At 39.5% G+C, this 17,441-nt stretch overlaps 1 long non-coding RNA gene across 2 annotated transcripts; it reads right to left on the bottom strand.

Annotated features, from left to right (window-relative positions):
* Positions 1-6,873: 6,873 nt before the first annotated feature.
* LOC108640499 lies at positions 6,874-17,287 on the bottom strand. Of its 2 annotated transcripts, none has more exons than XR_001921225.2 (3): positions 17,027-17,287; positions 8,114-8,245; positions 6,874-6,893 (listed from the first exon to the last, which is right to left on the bottom strand). It is a non-coding gene; the product is annotated as an uncharacterized LOC108640499 (long non-coding RNA). The 2 variants fall into 2 exon arrangements; XR_001921224.1 differs by lacking the exon at positions 17,027-17,287 and adding an exon at positions 15,782-15,882.
* Positions 17,288-17,441: the final 154 nt, after the last annotated feature.

The raw sequence follows: 17,441 nt of genomic DNA, 5'->3' as shown, positions 1-17,441 counted from the left end.
TAGAAAAGATAATTGTACCTGCTGTAGACAACTTTAAATTGAAAATTACCTTGCTTGGAGGGGCAAAAAAAATCTCTTAAAATGAGATCTTAAAAGATCATCCTAATTTCTAATAAATCCTGGCCCTGCTGCTTCCTCATGTCATTTCTCATCTTCGCTTTGCCTTTGTCGAGCAGCACGAGCCCCTTTCCCTTCCCTCCCCCTCTGCCTTGGAAACTTGGGAGTTTCCAAGGTTCTCCAGGCAGTGCCTTCCAACCCTTGTGTTAAAGGCAGGAGGCAGATGGAAAAGCTTCCCATGATAGAGAAGTACTTGGGAAATCATTCTGAGCCATCAGCGAGGAGCAGCTTCCCAGGTGGACAAAGCCCATGGGGGATGTGAGGAGGGTAATTGCTCTCTAGACTGCACAGCGAGAATGGATTGTTTGTTTCTGGGGTGGGGCAGGGGTGGGCTTGATAATACAGATCACTTTTTTGTGTCTGCAATGCAGAAGTTTCTCTCTGCTAATCTTGGCACTGACATTGAAATTGATGTGTGGCCTTTAGGTAAGTCACTTAATCAATGTGTTTGTAAAATGAGGATAATAACATTTATTTGCCTGCCCGAAAATGGATGTGGTAAGGACAGACTAGTTAATGCTGTAAAATGCTATTTACTAGTAATTGCAAGTATTATTACACTGCAGACTTAAACCCCTCCTTGACTGGTAATTGAAATAGCTGAAAAAGTCTGAAATGTAAAGGTGACAGAGGTTTTAGCTAAAGTGGAGGTAGCTAATCCCCTTCCTTTTCATGGAACTAATTATGCTTTAACTGAGGCAATAAATATAAAAAATGTCTTGACCAGATACCTGCTCTTACTCAGAAACAGAACGAGAAGAAATATTGTGAGATTCACTTCTGATGCACTAGGTAATGTGCCATTGATAATGGGTCAAAGGAGGAGCTGGGTGTGACACAGAAAAATACACTTTCAAGCCTCTGTTCTGGGATGCAGGTGCACTCGGGTGTCCTGAGAGCAGGATGAGCAGCACAGATAAGACTGAATTGGATGCATCATTACCATTTTCAACCCAATTAACATCCTCGCTCTTCAGGATTAAATAAGGTCTGTAATCTGCCTTTCGGTAGGGCAGGTTGAAAAAAAATTGAAGTCCTGAGGGTGAGAAAAGTGAATAATGCTGTAGAGTGGCATGAAGTAGATAGGAAATGAACTACAGTAAACTGGCTTATCTGTGAGCTGTGCCTTGAGAATTCTTCTGAGGCCTCAGATTGCCACCACTTCTCCTACAGATGTTTCTTTGAGAAAGATGAACATAAGATGCCTACCTAGGGTGGCTAAAGGATCAGATCTGCCAAAAAAAAAATCCCTTTTTGCCTTCTATTATACTACCAAGAATCATTCCAATAAAAACAACCATGTTTGGTTAGTGCAGTAGTTAAAATAAACAGCCTTAGGTTTCTCTAACTATTAGTAAAGGGTCATAATTAGATCATTCCTTATGCTGAGTAAAAGCTCACCAGCAGGGTAAATGCCTCTGACTTTCCTAGAACGTGGGGGAATAACTGTTTCATGAATGTTACACATATCTCACTTCAACTGCTTAATATTTTCCTGATGAATTTGCTTGAAATTTATTAAAGAATCAAGGAAGCAGGCTCATTTGCAATGTGATTGGCAATATTTCCAGGACTTTATTACGAGCTATGAAAAGAGAAATGGTGGGATTCTTTGCTAAGGAATGACTTACTTTGCCTTTCTCCAGTTTACAGCCCTGCTTTCCAGTTTTAAGTTTTACAACCCAAACTCAGGGCGAACCCAGCCTGGGAAAGAGACTGGTGGCTGCCTCCCCAGAGCAGCAGTGACAAACACAATGGTTTCCAAGGGGGGGACCTGTGACTCCTGGCAATACTGCTTGGCATACTGTTGGCAAGATTACTTACTTCATGTATTGGAGTGGATAAACTTTACACCAAGCCACAGATGGGGAAACATTTTGCTTTCTTCTGTAAGGCAGTGCAACTCACTGCAGGCTAGAGAGAAGTGCCACTTAGAGGCAAATCATCCCTTGGCTTGCTGTGTTAATGAGCCTAGAAACAAAGAGGTGCCTCTTTGGGCTCCAACAAAAAGTGGTAGGTGTAAGACACTTGAACTTGGAAGGATTAAACGTACTGAAATCCAGACATTTAAGGGAAGCCCTTATGAGAAGGAGCTTTATATTCAGAAATAAAGAATATGGGATGCTGTAGGCTGAACAGGTTCAAAGGGGAGCATCTCAGGGGAGTTCTGCTACAGCAATGCGTGGGCAGAGCCCTGTCACTCAGAGAGACTGTGCACTGAGGAGATTAGGCAGAGGCAAGGTCCAGCAACTGTGCTGATCCCATGGCAGACAGTGATATTGGATGTAAAGGCATTGCTCTCTGCCAGTCAGTGAATGCTTAAAAACATTTCTGGGAATATTTTGGCAAATTGGTAAAAGAACATGCTCAGTGATTTGATGTTCCTTTTGGGTTTTGATGATCACAGCCTTACAAAAACAACAAAAAAAAATTAAATGACCATCAGAGAAAAATAACTCAAAAAAGCATTTGAACTAGTCATGCCAAAATGTCTAGCAGTGGTGGTGTGCTAGGTATCCACAGGTAACAGAAATATCACACAAGGTCAGTCGAAAAAAGGCACTCAATTTTCAAGATATGAATTCTAGTCTCAGATTATTAAAGTCCCTTCCAACCCAGGCCATTCTAGGATTAGCTGTGGATTACCTACAGACCAAAAATAATGCACAGACAAGATTTCAAATTCACAGAAAAGAGTTTAAACAACTAGGGAAAAAGTTTCTAAAAGTATTAATGCTTTCAATCCCAGAGTGGACACAGTTAAGTATTTAAATAATTATGCAGTAGTTGTTAGTTTTCTGCTAAAAAATTGGCCAAGCTCTAATAAGATAGGGCAAATTTTATTTTGCAATTTTTCCTCCAGTGTCATGTGCTTTGAAGGTGTACTGAGATCTTTCTTCTATACTTTGTCACTTTGTGACGATGATGTATGTGACAGAGATGCCCAGGCTATTGGAAACTCTGCAGATGGATTGCCCTTCCCATTAAGAGCAGTGGATCCTTAACTGAATTTTAGACAAGCATTGTCACTACCCAGTGCTCTGCAGCTTCTTGTTTGCCTTGCAGCTCTGACAGTTATCCCACAAGTCCCACATTTGGTGGTTCACAAGCTCCAGACATCCATCTACATACACTTAGAGAAAACCAGTATCTTATTTCAGCAGCTGAAAGGAAAGCCAAACAAGGCTGCATATGTTACTAATCATTTAGGGTTATATTTAGAGGTGCCAAGAGGATGGAGCCAGGCTCTTCTCGGGGGTGCCAAGTAATAGGACAAGAAGCAATGGGCACAAACTGATGCACACGAAGAACTTTTCCACTGTGCCGGTGATCCTGCACTGGAACAGATTGCTCAGAGAGGGTGTGGAGTCTCCCTCGCTGGAGGCATTCAAGAACAGTCTGGATGCAATCCTGTGTCATGTGTTCAAGAACAGCCTGGATGCAATCCTGTGCAATGTGCTCTGGCATGAGCCTGCTTGAGCAGGGAGGCTGGACCGCATGACCCACTGTGGTCCCTTCCAGCCTGACCCATTCCATGATATTTTTACTCGCCCCACACTGCACTCTGGGAGGTGAGGCAAAGAATCATTGCAGATGATTGTAGAAGAAGGCCCTGTAGCACACATCTCAAACTGTGGTTACACAGTGATTTTCCTTGTGCTGGGGCAGAGAACATGCAAAAAGGTAAGGGAGCTCCCATGGAAACAGAGAGACACAGATCTGGTGATGTACATACAGACTGGTGATGTATATCTTCCCCAGCTGGTGATGTACATACAGACTGGTGACATATATATTCCTCAGCTCTTCTTCCTTACCAAGGGTTTTCCACGTGTATTGTAGGGAGAAAGGAGCGTTTTGCCTCTGCCTCCAGGCCACAGATGTCTCTGGCATCACTCACTTTAAATTCTAAGATTGAAGTAAGTTCACCTACTAACATGTTTTCTGCCACGAGTGACATTGCTGCAAACCAATAATTCAGCAGAGGGAATAAGAGGTCCAAAAGAACAGTGGATTGTATCATCTGAGCTTACTGACTCAGAAGTCCTGTGTTCAGTTCCAATTCTGTCTAAAAAGAAAGCTGATTTCCTTAGAACAGAAATGTATATTTTAAAAAAAATCTTGCTCCACTTCCCATGTTTTTACTTTATTGGATCTAGTTATTCCAGGCAAGTGACAGTTTTAATCAACAAGAAACTCAAGTTTCTTAGATACAGCAGCAAGGTATGATATTCTGCCAGCAAAGATAAATTCGCTGAGGGTTATGGTAATTAATATGTACATTAGAAAAGGAGACTTTCCATCCACCTTTAATGAGCTATTCTTAGTACCAGAAGTATTTTCCAATACATGATAGCAGAAGGAGATTTAACCTTACCCTGTCAAACTTAGCATCAAAAGTGTTACAAGAGGGGGAATTCCAAGTCATCTCAATTATGTGGCACCACATGAAATAATTATATTTGGTCACCCTTCAGAACGATATGTTCCTGAGGGACAACTTTTATGTACTGCTCCTCAAAACACAGCTATGCTCTGACTGTGCTGCTTTTGATTTTTAAATAGCTCACACAGCTATAACCTCTGCATGTTATCTCTAACCATGAACAACAGTATTATTTTTACAGGCAGATACCATATCCTTGGAAGACTTTTTTTCCCCCCCTTAACTATCCCGGTTTACAACGTAAGACAAAAGAAATTAAAGGCTTTGTTGAATCTTCTCTAACACAATGGAAAGTTATCAGAGAAGGTTTTATACTTTTTAGTGACAGAGCTAATATAAAATGCAAAAGACTTTTCTTGAAAAGAATGAAAAGAATACAACCAATCAAACCTCATTCAGTTAATGTGCAAACTTGACTCAAAGCAGTACTTAAAATACATTAACCTGAAAGGCACAATGTACCTGACTCAAACTCAGAAAAATACTTGTTTTCACGTTTCAGAGTATTGAACAGGTAATAAAATGAATTTAATTTGCTACAGAAACACAACAGAACCCACCTCAGTTCCCTGCTGTGTCAGTGTTGAAAGAGGTCTTGATGTTTCTGAAAAATTGATCCCTGACATACAAACAGGAACAAGCAGGATAGACACTAAAAGTTGAAATACTTCAGTTTATTCTAAAAATGAAAAATCAGGGCAAGGCACTTGACTAATATTTTAAGTTAAATTTGCAAAACATTTCTAGATTTAAGAAAAACAGAGACAAAAGGTGATAGCTTGTATTGGTTTTTTATTTTTGTTTTTTTTTAATTGTTAATAGGAATATCTATACTTCATGCTATAGAAAGGACATCAGAAAAACGGGAAACATAATGGCAGTGGTTTTGGTTTTTACAGTTATGAATGCTCATGTTTCATTTAGCAGAAAAGGAATGGCTCCTTGTGCAACTCCTTGCAATACCAGGGACACATTTTGATGACATTTGCATCTCATATTTCACAGTCCTGTCCCTTCACCAACATGCAATGAGATCATGAAGAAACCATAAAACCAATCTCATCCATCGACATGTGGCTCAATTTTCTTCCTTGCAACTTTAAATTCCTTAAGGATATCAATGCCACATGACTTACTGTAAAAAGAAAGAGAATAAATAATCAATGATAAACCAAAAAAAAAACAAAACAAACCTGTGATAGGCAAAAGATAAATATACAAGCACATGAATCAGGAAAAAAATAAAAAAGAAAAAGTACTAATTTAGGATATTAAAAATTTCATAAAGGCAGTATTTATAATAACAGAGCTAGCATGAAAATTCCTCAAACGTGAAAAGAATTATATTGGAGATATGTGCTGAAAAGTTTTATTTCAAGCAATGTAATACAACTCAGATACAGAGCTCTTAGAGATTCTCTGTAAATCTTATTCAGAGCTGCAAGTAACCCAGCAACTTGGACATAAACATGAAAAAATCATAGTTCTAATCACTTGTAGTAGTGCTAGACTGGTTTCAACCTACCAGAGCATACATTTTTGGCAGGCACAGAGACAAGACTGAAAGCAAGTCCATTCATTTAAAAATGCAGAGAACGTGTAAGGTATTTTATAGTGCTAAGAAAATAATAAGACATAAGCACTTGGTCTTGCTTTTTCCTCCCTTTCAGGGTGTCTAATGTATGTCCTCATTAGTCAGTTATTTAAATGTTAGATATAAGGGATGACTTAAGCTAGATTGATGTTCACTGTGAGCACCTTTTAATGGAATGATTGGAATAATGATGTGATTGTACAGGAGGTTATGTTCCTTGAGACTCGAGGGTTCCTGGATGACTGCAAAGTAGTCACAGTTCACAGATATTACATACATGTATGAAAAACAGTCCAGTGAAGATGTGAGTCTATTTTGAAATGAAAAAAAACCCAAAGGAAATAGAACATAGGAGTGAGAAGGATGAATGAGTTTTTGGCATTAGGTAACACAACTGATACAGACACAAAGAAAATTTTGGTGGATACAGCTAAACTATGTGCTTTTCAGGTAGACACACAAGGAATTTAAAGTAAGAGAAGCTAAAACATTGTATGTAAAATCACATAGGTAATACTTGCCCTTAAGTGCTGCAGAGGAAGGTTTTGTGTTCAGAGGAGGATGGTCCCGATTTAGAGAATGACTCAGCTCATTCTTTAAGTTTTCCTTGTGCACGTGTTGAATCAGATGACAACACAGGAGTTACTGAGGAGAGAGCTGAAGGAGTCCATAGGTCAAGGAGCAAAAGAGAAACCATGGATTTTAAGAGTAGTTTAGTATTTTAACTGTGTGCAGCTGAAACAATAGAAGGAGGAAATAGAACAAAAAATTCTGGCAGTGAGGACAATTAGCTTACGAATGAAGAAATCTCTTTATTTGCATAAATTAATGCCTTAACTGTAAATAGAAAAAGGACCAGATAATGACCAACAGAAATGTGTCAGGAGAGGACTTGGTGTGGTTTATGAGACTAAGCTTTAATGGCAGTAAGACATCAAAGACCTTTGAAAAGATTTTTACTTTATAGTGTACTATTCCTACTATAGCATACTATTATGGCTACTTTTTGACTACTATCAACCTGATTGACCAGAGACAGTGAACTGTATCACTGTTTAAAAAAAATGTTAAATTTATAAAAGTTTGATGTTAAGGTAAAAATTTATATCTATATCAATATATATATTTAACAATACATGAAAATCTATCATATAATAATAATATAATAAAATAATATATATCATATAACATTATATTATAATTATCATTTATCCTTCCACAATTATTAATATTTCGAATTCTTTGAGGAAAAAGAGCTGGAACAAAGGACAACATAAAAATAGCTGTTAAGTTTCCCCAGAACAGAGCATTTTGAATATTTCAGTATTTCTACAGTATATTTATCAACAGTTGGCTAATGTAATAGAGTAGTGCACAACTAGCATATTTGCTCATGGCCTTAACAGTCACGGATATAAGGCTTTTTGTAATGTCTGTTGGGATTTTAACATAAATTTGGCAAATTCTACAAAAACTGGAAGAGTTACTGGGTTTAAGTTTTTTATATTCTATATTGACAAACTACTAAATTGCAGACAGGCTGTAAAAGAGACTTTTATATTGCATCATTATAAATATTTGTGATGTCTTCCATTTATAGATGCTTTAACTGAGTAGCTAAATGACAAATCTGAACTTAACAATGCAATGACCTCCAGTTTTATACAGCTTTGCTGACTATGCACTTCAGCAAAACCACTGCGAGTTTGAAAAATCAACCTGTCTCTTACCTGTCTCTTGGATTCTCCTCTAAGAATTACAGTTTTATATTGCTGAAACTACTGATTTTAGTAGAGTAAATGTTTGCATAATAGTGGAGTAAAATTGCAGAGGATGGCAGGTATCTCCTGAGAGCCCTGGAGTAAAGATATTGTGTAATATGGGAACTAGCTGTGAATCAATGAGATGCGAGCAGATGGTGCAAGGAAAAAGTTTAAAAATAAAACCAAACGTACCCCAGACTGAGGAATTAGAATCCTGCAACAGCAACATCACTGTTCTTCTCATGAAGACCTCAGGGGCTGAAGACTTGTCCTAAAGCAAGCCTCCTCTCTCATCTGCATCAGGAAGACTGCCAAGCTCAGGACCTAGAGGCACAGCATCAGAAAAGTGAGGCTTTTCTGCATTAATCAGATTATGTAGACTGTTAGAATATTTACTGGACTAATGGTAAACTCTTAGCACTGTGTATATGATGTAGTACACAAGATTTTGAGTGTAAGAAATCAGTGAAAGACATGGGCAAACCTGTTTGTGAACAATTCCAGTACGTTGGTGAGCAACCAAGCCTCTGGTAAAACGTTTGTAGGTGGAAGCCTACAGTCACCATAGAAAACTGGGAATGAATAGAGCAGGTGTGCAGTCCTGTGTTCAGGCAGTTACCTCATTTGCTGTAAAATAGATGAATTCAGGGCAACCCAGGTACTCTAGGATTGCTAATGATCCAAGGAAAGCAGAGGAACAGTAGTTACATCACTCTGTGATCTGGCTGTGACTCACTCCAGGCAAACTTTGCCTGGCTAAGTGGTAGTCTTTGTGATGGATAATGCTAGTTTGCTGAAGATCTGAGAGGAAGAGGAGAAAATAGAAGGCAGTCAGAGCAAGATGGTGACAGGTGGACACTGAATGGAAGCCCAAAGTTTGCTGGTTGTTGCTTTAAAAGCCTCTAATCACAGTCCTATGAGATCAGAGATCTCTGCTCCTTTCTCCTGATGCAGTTGAGTACAGAGTGGTTTTATTATGGTTACCTATAAAGTACAAAACCAGGCAAACTGACAGGGGAATCACAGAGAAAACCTAATCTGACTTCTCACTTGACATGTCCATTCTGCTCCTAGAAATATCTGCCCTCCTCTCCTTTTTAGAAGAAACAGCTGAGCCGAGGGAATGGCATATTCAGCAGGGACTAGGTCTTTGAGGTACAGATTTGTCCAAACCAGCCAGTTCCTGCAGCAGCAACTGTGAGTGGGTGTGTAACACGGTATGAGCTTTAAAAGGGGGAGCAGAATTTGAAAGATTGTATCACCTGGTAACTTATCACAAGCCAAAAGAAAGCAGAGATGTATTGGAAGCAGAAAAAGTTGTCAGCCTCTGTGCAAAGTTTTGTGGATAGTAGAGACAGACAGGCCTTGAATTAGGACTAGAGTGCATTTTAAGATCTTGTAGTGGATGTCCTAGACACAAAAATGCATTTAATTTTAGGGCCTATACACACTGGCATAGTACAGAAAGAGCTGGCAACCCGTATGAGAGAAGAAGTGACTTAGGGGACAATAAATAATGGTAAACCAGAAAAACAAACAAACAAAAAAAATCATGAGCATGGATGGCTCAGAAGCTGTAAAAACTGCCTTTTTTTTTTTTTTTTTTTTTTTTTGTCAGCATTTGCTGTCAAATATTCTTCTTTGGTAAAAGTGGCAAAAAGGGGATGACAAAGTGAACAGAAGTGGAAAAGTCGTCCATATGCATATGCAGTGGTAGGAAATACTATAGTAAGGAAACAGTCAGACCTAGAACAAACACACACAGAGACAACATGGGAAAACTGTGAAAGAGAGGTGACACCGGGACAATGTTTCCAACAAGGCCCCTACCAGATTGGCAAAAGGATAAAGGGAGTTGATTGCTTATGCCTCAGCTTTACAGACACCAAAGAACAGCCTGATCCCTGGGGATAGCCTGCTGTCCTGGTGGAACTGTGGGACAAGCCTGGATGCTGCCTGGGAAGACAATATGATGCAAAAAGATTGAACCCCTGGCACAGGCTGTGACCTGCACAATTCAGAGGGCTATGCTGGTCAAGCAGGCAGAGGAGGAGAATGAAGTGCTAAGAAACAAAGAAGCTGGATATTCAAGCAGATATCCAGAGAGAATTTTGAGAGATAAACGGAAGGTGCAAAGCGATATCAAAAAGGAAAAGTGTTTTGAACTGAGGAAAACTGATTGAGATTCATCTGTGCTTAAACTACTCTAATGGAGCTGGGGTTGCATTAACTTGGAAAACCAAGTTACCCATATAACACACGATGGTAGTTAATATCTTGCAAGTGGAAACTGCTATTTGGATTAAAAAATAAATATTTAGCTGTTTGCTGCAAAGAAGAGCAGGTGGAGGATTAATTAACATATCTAATAATATGAAGTAAATTTTCTTACTAAGTAGTTCTTGCAGTAGTATGTACTTCAATGTAAAGTGTTCACAAAACAGAAATGCAGCTAATAATCCTGGATATCCTCACAAACTCATACTGAGGGAAATGCTTTAGCCTGGCTAACTTAGATAATTATTAATAATATTTGCTCATTTTAGTTTCCACACCACAGTATAAACAATCTCTTCCAAATGTATTCACACTTTAGGCTGCATATCACTTATTTTTCTTTACTGTATAATTTTATTAAGCTACATGCATACAGGAAAACTGAAAGCCATACCACTTTTAACTCAAATGCTATGGCTGATTTTAAAAACAAGAGCATGATATAAACCTGAGTAATAGGAGACCAAGGATCCAAGCTAAAGGATTTATCTCTAAGCAAGAGAAAACCTGTTTCTTGATGTGAAGACAGATTAGTTCTTTCAAATCCATGAATATCAATGTTCCTAACAAAAATATCTGTGTGTATGTGTTTGTCTTGGATGAAGCTTTCTGTATTTTTAAAAATACAGAATTTTGAGTGTTCTAAGAAGAAAAGGGGAATCACCCAGGTATAAAATATTTCCTGTGGAAAGCTGTATTGCATACAATACAATCACCCACGGCAATGGACTGCATACCTGTAAGAATAGCTCTGTACCACTGGGACTGTGAGGACTGCACCTTCAATTATTGTACTGGGGGTCTTTTTAGACATGTAGAAAATAGTGGAAATCATGGGTCCTTAAGCTGACAGGGTATTGAAAAGTGACTTAAGTTTATAATACACAACCTTGCATGATTGTTCAACTAATTCAGGTAGCTTTGGAGATTTATAGGTATAGCATTGCTGAGATAAGAGACATGCATTTATGAAGATGGATTACTGAATGGAACTGATGTTCTTCATAGTCTGTTTAGGCAGACTCTGGAAAAGCATGGCTCAAGGCATGTGTTACACATGTAAGGATTATAGTTTTCCACATTTTGACAATTGCTTAGGTCAGAATTTGACCAAGGTGCAGGTACGAAATAGCTCCACTCATTGTGTCATTTCCTATGGAGGGTCCAGTTATGTTCATACACATTCAGAAATCACTGTGCACTCTCTCAGAGTGTATGTAAAGGTGCAAAATACACCATTACTTTAAAAGCAAGACTGTGGTCTCCAACATCTACAGAAACATGAATTTCACACGCTATAGTTGTAATTTTAGTTTCTCAGTGGTTGCTCAGTGGTTATACACCATTATAGCCTCAGACTCTAAATTGTTATCATCACAAAAGACCACACAGGAAAAAACCATAGTGCTAAAAATTTTTCTGTATAACAAGTTAAATTGCACTATTAGTTTGTTTTTTGGGTTTCCCCTCTACCTCCTACCCCAGCCCCTAAGTTAATCAGACCTCTTGGACAATGAAACTGTTAAATGTTCACTGGACTAACAGCAAATTCTTAGTTCCATGTGTGGTGTTCTGACTAGAGCAAGATTTTGAGTGTAGCACTAAAGAACTGTCCCATCTTTCTGTTCATTCAAAACACTACTGGTCACACCTAAGAACCGACTGGGTCAGCTGCCACCGACTGCCACTAAAAAGTAAACCAGAACTGACGCTGTCAAGATCTAAAAGACTGTCTGTGGAAAGGATTTTGAACTTCCAAAAGTTCTGCCCTTCACACACAGTTTGTACCAGATTCACCTGCTTTTCCCCCCTGCAGTGAGCTCAGTACACAAATTCACGAATGCAACTTGGGTACTATTCTGCTTTTTGAAAACTAAAATAGTTCTACATATACTAATGAATTTCTATGGACAGAGCTGCCAGAGCATTAGCACTGTGCATCTCCTCCTTTCTCCTCATCCCACTTGACCTCCCGAAGGATTAGATGTGTTACCCTCTGAACGATTATCTGGCAACCTCACTTTCTTGTCTGAGTAAAAGGCCAGGCAGCCTAAACGTCTGTAGTGCTTCAGGCAGGAATGTGAGACAATGCAGCCAGCCTTCGAGAAACACCCTAGGTAAGACCATTTCTCTGGGATTTTAGAAAAGACCTGACAATGAACAATAAGAAAGCAAAATTGGTGCTGAAGCTGTGGTATTTCATTCTTAATTCCAAGCGTATTGGATACAAAGCACGCAATGTTTGGCTACTGCTAACAAGTTGCTTGTTTAAGAGTAATATATTGGTACAGAATCCCACTGCAATAATAGCAAGAATGTTCCTCTGGGACAACTCTCCCCGAGAGCTCAAGCTACTTATTTTTTAAGTGTTAAACATACATTGGCACATTGCCAAGTATTGTGTGTATGGAGTCAAGGAGAGAGTCTGAAAGTTTTTTGTTCTTCCCCCAAAACATAAACACATATGCAAACACCAAGAAATAGCAGTACTGGGAGTTGTAGAAGGTTGTTGCTATTGGCAGTAATTACTTTTGAGAAATAGATATAGAAGGCATACAAACAACAGGATATACACAACATCCAAAAAATATCATTATATTCCTTAAGTTTGCTTGTATTTTGTATCTGTAAAGGGTTTCACAAATTCTTACTTGATTTTTTAGTAAGAATCAGGCATTTTCACAACAAATATTTTCTGCATCTGCTGCTATTTTTAAATTGGCATCACTTTTTGAAGTGTCTTGATTAATACGTAAAAAAACTTTGAAAAATATTTACATTTTTTTGATATTCTGTTGTATAAAATGAGGACACCAAATCATAATAACACTGTAATATCGTGAAAGCAATCATTACTTAGGACTTTCAAGTTGTTGGAATGTGTTTTTATTTTGCTCAGAATGGTAAGTGAAAACGGCATTCCCACCGACTGTGCTTACTGGAATTTCACAACACTAAATGTGGCTTTTTAGTATTTCAGATTGTACTTTAGTTTGGATCTTTGAGGACGTGTTGCTGTATAAAGCTCCTGATACCATGACAGGGCAAAGGTAAAACCTTAAAATATAATATCAGTACCCTACATTTCTTATGAAACCCCAACCCATAAACGATATACCAACAGATACTTGGAATGTTTGCTGCGACTTTCAAGGATATGTGCTTTGTTCTCCCTATGTAATCCAACAGCTGACTCTTTGCTTGAAGTACAGTGTTAATTATGGAACTGTGACATGATGTTTGCCAGCAGCTGTGCAACACTGGCCTGTTCTTTTCTCCAGTGTGTCTCACCTTGGCTAATCCAAAGATAGGGATACGTGTCATAGGGTCATAGAATAGTTTGGATTGGAGGGGATCTCTAAAGGTCACCTACTCCAACCTCCCTGCAATGAGCTAAATCTCCATGACCAATGTTTGATGTGTTTGGGAAGACTATCGAGATAATTTTATTTTTTTTTTTAAGGGGGGCATTTGCATTGAATCTGGATGACAACTGTGCAATTAATTTCTTGTGGATCCTTGGACAAATAACAGGGAGAAGTATGGCTGGCCAATGTGGCAAAGCAAGCTAATTTTCTTTCAAACTCTGAACTCCATTTCATGTTATGTACTGAATGTGCAGAAGCCAGCCCAAAAGTGGGAAGCTGCAATGTATACCATGACATGCTCAGACGCTTGACACCTGTATAAAGCATACGAGGGATCCTTCAAGAATCCATTCTTCTGGAATACTGAAACATGAATCTTTTTTGAACAGCTGTCTCTGTCCACAGGAACACTTTTTCTTGAAAGTGCACATTGTGAGATCCAGTATAGGCACAAGTGACAGCTTGTGTTCCTGTTTCTCATGGACTACCTCTCATCTTAAAGACACCTTCAAGGAAGGTGCAATGGTAATAAAAAAATGCATTAATCTCCTCATATGCAAGCAAACAAAGTGGGCCAATCATAACTACATGTAAAAAGACTTCCAGGAAAAGTCTGAGCTGGGAGGAGTTCTGCCTAGACTGAAATGATGACAAATGTTCGATATAGCTTTTAAGTATCTTGAATTTAAACATACAAAGGACATGCCTTGTAACTTGTCACTTTGAGAGATTAGCAATTCTTAAATGTTCTCAACACAAGAGTTAAAAAATAGCCTGCTGTCTTTGGTACCTGCCATCTCTTCTCAGACAGATTGAACTGTGGGATTGGGCAGTCTATAAATTAGGAGTCATCCATGACAGCTGCAGAACAGAAGCCTGTACACCAAAGATGACTCTGACAGGCTTAGAAGCATCTTACAGAGCCAGGCCAGGACCAGGGACCAGTGCTGCTCTAAGCCACTTAGAAGATTTAGAAGAACCTGAAACTCAGGAACTGGTTCTGCAAGAGCCAGTCAAGGCCAGAGACTGCACAGATCCATTCTGGTTGAGATAAGAACAGACATTACTGATGAGAGAGAATCTGAATCAGTGCCTTAGTGAAAAAAGGATTTTTTTCCTAATTTTTTTCCTCAAGTTCAGCATCTTTGTCATCTTTTGTAAAGTAAGTGCAAAATATTAGTGCATCAAAATGGAGGTACTGCGTGACAGGGGTAGACATTTTTCTCTTCAATGCTCTCAAGATCTTCGGTGGCTTTTAATCCAAACCTTTGATTTCTGTTTGATCTTTTCATATTCATCTAAATTGATGTTATAATTATTGTAACTGCACAGTTACTGCTCAGTATTGCTATGAAAAATTTTCAAGTAAACATAACTTAAGCATGAGTATCCTTTGAAAGACTAGTTTAGAGTCATTGATAAAGTCCAGCCCTACAGGTAACTGGGTGCCAGACACACAACTCAGATACCACTCCTATACTGCTGTCTCCACAAAAGAGCAGTTATACCCAACAGTCCTCCTCTTCCTATTTCTACTGGCAGCAGCAGCTGGCAGCTTTGTATCCACCTCTGACAAATGCACAAAGACACATTCAGCTGTTGGGACAACATTAATTGTCTGAACTGCTGTTTTTGCCTCCAGGTAGAGGACTAAATGGCAGTGTTCTGAGAGTCAACCTCGGCCTTTGAGTCTCAACAGGTTCATGGTGTAATAGATGATCACAATAATGTATGCCTTAGTGCTTTTGAGTTACTTTTTGATAAAGCAGGCAGATAAAATCACGCCCAAGTTGTAAAATGAAACATGAGTAGACAAAACCGGTATGGTTATCCATTTCCCAGTTCACAGAGTGTTAAATACAGCACTAGGGCTTTGTCTGTTGGAGGGACATGGGCTATTTGCAGAACTTAACTTCCTGAAGTACAATGTTGCTTGTATATGAGGCTAGATACTGTGTCATTTCTACTTAAAAACTTCCAAATGAAGGTTAAAAAGGGGTCCCTGTCTTCAGGGAGGTGCAAGTCGCGGGTAGATTCCTGCACAAACTGCTAATTTCTAAATCTCTCTCTTGTATTTATGCCAAACAGCTGATAACGCTGTTGTGAACCTGCTTGAGCTTCCTGACAATTAATAAAACCAAAGAGACCGTGCTAAGAGTGAAGCTTCTGTTTCCAGCACTTGTGCATTCAAAGACTGCAGGAATTGCTCTCCTACCTCCACTTCAACAGCAGGTGACCTCTCCAGTACCAAACAGATGTTCCAAAAGCATCTCCAGAAGCTCCAAAGCAGCAGCACAGGTAATATGCAACTATTGTAAAAAAAACCAAACAAAACAAACCAAAACCCCAACAATTTCCTGGCTCTTGCTAATCAGCTGGAATTTCTCTCCTCCTTTTAGTCTGCCAAACTAGTTAACTGTGAGAAGGAGGGTGACCCATTTGCAAAAGAACACGATGCACATGTCATGAGGCAAGAAGCTAGATGGATAAGACTTGTTAAACTTTGGTTTAGCACATGCATTGAAATCACTGCCATACAGAAAGGTAATTTTAACAACAGTTTTTCAGTCTCCAGGGAGACTGAAGAAATGGTGGCCACTAAAGAAAAAAAGAAACCCTGATCTATCAGAGCTGGATATGACAGGTAGTTCTACAGCATAGATACTACTTCTACAATAAGCAAACCAAAACTGCTTGGGCCTCCTGCTGGGGCAACTGTTCTAGTAAAACAGTATGACTATTGCCCTACATATTCCTGGGACAGAGAACACTTGTTGCACTCCATCCACAAGGAAAAAAGGACATGAATACTTGGATGTTTGCCTATGTAGATAGGAACTGCTGCAAGGAAATACAGCGTAGTTAAATGTACACACACTGTTGAGGAAAGAAATCAATACAGAAACTTTCACTGTAGCCAATTTTGGGTAATGTAATAAATGAATTGTTCACCACACACTGTCCTGTTATTCATCTGGCAGACAGGAAGGGGAAGCAGCACTTAAAACTCAAGAAAGCCAAGATGGGGTGGATGAGTTACAAACCGAGGATAAAAATTATGGGGATGGTTGTGGAAACGAGTAAGGTATCTAGGACCTGAAAAGTTTATTAACCATGGCTGAAAAGCATTCAAAAGAGGCCTCTAAATAAACTTTCTCACTACATGTCTAAACAAAGCAAAATTGCTGGACCTTAAATAAAAGTGCTCAGTGCTGGCCTAGAGGCATGGTCAGGCTGGTGATTAGTTGCCTTGGATATTCAGTGGCCTATCCAAAAAACGAGACATGCTGATATGAGGTCAAAAACTTCCACAGCTACCAAAAACTACCTGTGCTACTCAGCATTTAGAGCCGCACTGGGATCAGTTGAATTAATCTTACTTTGTTCAGGATTTGGTTTATGCGCCCGGTAAAGAGACGTTTTTGCTGTACAGACGGGGGTGTTTACGAGATAAACTCACGGATGTCCCGAGTCTTGTTTTGCTGAGCTGTCTGTGAGCACGCCAGCCGAGAAATTTATTCCAGCGCTCACGACGATGCCAAATCACTTTTGGGGGCGGCGGTGGTGCTGTTGTTGGCTGCGGGGTGGCTGTTGTGACTCTGTGTGTGTGTGTGTGGGAACGCAGAGTTCACCCTGCCGCTGACACGCTGAAAAAACCCCACATCAAAGCGCCACTAAGAAAACAAATCGGGGGAACCGCGGACCGGCGGCAGGCAGACCCCCACTCCCTCCGCCATCCCGCCTCCTCCTCCTGCCACGGGTCGGCTCGGGCAGATGCTTTTTCTTTTTTTTTTGTAACCGCAGATTTTTTTATTTCCCTTGCTGTCGCTCGCTCCGGGACACCGGGGCTGCCGAACCCAGCAGGGCCGTGCGAG

This window comes from Manacus vitellinus, unplaced genomic scaffold, assembly GCF_001715985.3.
Source record: "Manacus vitellinus isolate BGI_N305 unplaced genomic scaffold, ASM171598v3 scaffold_35_pilon, whole genome shotgun sequence".
Classification (NCBI taxonomy): Eukaryota; Metazoa; Chordata; class Aves; order Passeriformes; family Pipridae; genus Manacus; species Manacus vitellinus.
This window is presented reverse-complemented; position numbering and strand designations above follow the sequence as displayed.